This window comes from Bidens hawaiensis, unplaced genomic scaffold (assembly GCF_021521415.1).
Source record: "Bidens hawaiensis isolate Kalapana, Puna unplaced genomic scaffold, B.hawaiensis_p1.1 tig00008513_1, whole genome shotgun sequence".
NCBI lineage: Eukaryota > Viridiplantae > Streptophyta > Magnoliopsida > Asterales > Asteraceae > Bidens > Bidens hawaiensis.
In genome coordinates, this window is record NW_027491607.1 from 824,618 (window position 1) to 827,600 (window position 2,983).

The window sequence follows — 2,983 nt, forward strand, 5'->3', positions numbered from 1 at the left end:
TAAGATAAAATTGTTTGTCTTATAAAGCTAGTCAAACGTTTTCATGAGATTACGAGATCTCTAAAACGTTATAATACAAATTAAAGAATAAAAAAAACTCAGACCGAATACAAATATGTCTGGATTCAAACATAACTGTTAAGCCTATACAGTCAAAAGCTACGTGGCCGCGGGCTAACGGCCATATTTATGTTCTCCGGAATGGGCTACGTGGCTCGGAGACTTGTGTGTGTGTAGGGCAGTGTTACAAATACCGGGTATAGTATTATATCTGCTGAGCTTGTCAAGAAAACTATATTTGTATTATAATTGTTATTTAAATGTTTTTAGAGTCATAACGATTCACCAGCACATAGCTGACATATTTTATTCCCCATTACAGGTAACTAAGTTTGATAATGTGTGCAAGGATTAGAGTCTTCAAGAAGATAGAAGCTCGCATCTAGATGGCTCAATTTTGATTAATGAAATCCTTGTATTATAAAAACAATATTTTGTAAACATCAACTTGGGTATTTAATTCCCATATAAAATTTTCAATGTAAATTAATATTATATCAACCTTTAAGTCTTCTGCTAAAATTAACCCATAAACTCTGATATATTTATAAAACAGGACCAACTATTGGTCACACTCCTAGGCCCTAAGTTGGGGTGTGACATCAATGAAATGAATCATTGCTAAGAATGAAATTCCTTCCATATATAACATTTTTCATTCCTTAGTAAAATGTGTTTTTTCTTTCATTCCTTCAAGGAATGGAATGAAAAATTATCAATTATTATTATTATTATTATTCTTATTATTATTATTTTGTTGTAGTATAACTATTATTAAATTATAATTATTATTATATCGTATTATGCTATTACCGTTCCCTTAACCGACAAAAATATGTGTGTGTATAGTGTATAGTTTACTATTTAATTAAAAAAATAATAAGAAAGTGATTATTCATTTAATTCCTACATGATAACCAAACAAGATAATGGAATGGTAATGATTAATTTCATTTCTTTGTCAATTCCATTCCATTATCCATTCTATTCCTTCGTTCATTCTATTACCTCATACAAAACAGACCCTAAGTATATTTTTTCATATAGGTTACAACTAATGAGTCATGTTAATTAAATTCATGATCCATTGATAACATGGATTAAGGAGAATGAAAATCAGAAAACAGGATGGAAATTAAACCTAGAATTGAATATGGTTATGGCATATCATCCTCATTATTTTTTTTAGAAAGAACTTCGATTTTGGTCCTTGTGGTTTCTTAAAATTATCAATTTTCGTCTAATAGTTTATTTTAGGCTTTTATGGTACAATAGTTTCAATTAACTATCAGTTTTAGTCAAACTCATTAACATCAATTAACTATCAGTTTTAGTCCAAATCAATAACATCATCCACCAACCTGTAGCATCCGTATTTTTGAGAATCTAATCTAACTATATATATTAAAGCAACATGATTTTTCCACATGGCATCATTCTAGGGCTTCCATATAGGATATCACATAGATGCTATATGAGCAGTTTCCTATTTTATCACAATATGGAGCATGAATCCATTTAGTTATGTTATAACCCATGACCCAGTTTCTCTTCAAATACAACCATCTTCATATGAAGATATAACTTTGTAAAATTTGAAAAATAAATTATTGTGTGATACAAGTCTCGAACCCAGAACCTCATGTTTCAAACTAAAGATGCTTACCAACTCCACTTAAGTAGTTACTGTGTTGGATTTCTTGACTTATAAATGTTATATTGTTAATTCACTTATAATTGATACCAGAAAATCATTAAACAATTAAGTTAACATCCAATGTTGTATTCAAAGAGGCTTTTAGAGATTTATGAATTATAAAATTTTGTTTATCATTATTAATATCTTATGAATCATAACATATGTTATCATTTATATTACTAAATTTAACTTTTTTGTTGTTTTTAACCACCTTTGTATCGTAAGTGCTCTATCCTACTAATAAATAAAAGAGAATCTTTATTATTTGTATGTGGTTATTTAATTTTACTAAGTAATATTGGGTTTAAATAGTAGACTTAGGATGAAAGATGGACCAAGAGGTGGTGTTGGGCCCAAGGCCCATGGACTTGGGGTATTTAAACCCCCAATCCTTCCCAAAACCTTAACATTTCATTCCTCCATCTTTCCTCCCTACACACACCGAAGAACACATACACTTTCTCTCTCTAGACCCGGATCCAAATCCGAACCGAAGGAAGGACAAATCTCGTGTAAAACATCATCCAACACCAAGAAACATGTTTAGAGCCACGAGTTGGTCCAGATCCGAACCCGAACCCGAGACCAAAAAGGTGAGTTTTGGCTAAAGGTTAAGCTTTTAAGGTTGGATTCGACATGCAATATGATATAATGATAGATCGGGCTGTAAGAGGTAAGAAAAATAAAGACTTTATGAGTCGTGAGCTAACGGGTCTGATATAAGACAAAAAGGTGATGTTCGGACCTCAAAAACACGGGTAGACAAAGTTGGTACGACCCAAAACCCATAAAAAGGGTAAAATCAGATCCTAAGGAAGTTTAAGATGGTAAAAATGGAGAAAATACAATTTCGATCGCATGAAACAGAGTCGCATCTCACAGCCATGCAATGCGAATCGATTTCCATGCAATTGGATTTCCAAGCGAATGGTTTTCCAAGCGAATGGTTCCATGCGAATGGATTCCATGCGAATGGTTCCATGCGAATGATTTCATGCGAATGGATTTCCATGCGAATGGATTTCTGTAACACCGTGAAAATAGCCCATCTAATTTTGGGCTAAAAGTGCAAATTTTAGAAGTTAAGGGACCAAAAATGCCAAATCTGGAAATAGGAGGACCAAAAATGAAAAACTTAAGTTTTAAGACTCATCGCGCTACGCGATGGTCTCTGGGATTAAACCATCGCGCTACGCAATTATCCAAATCACACAGTTCAAGAAA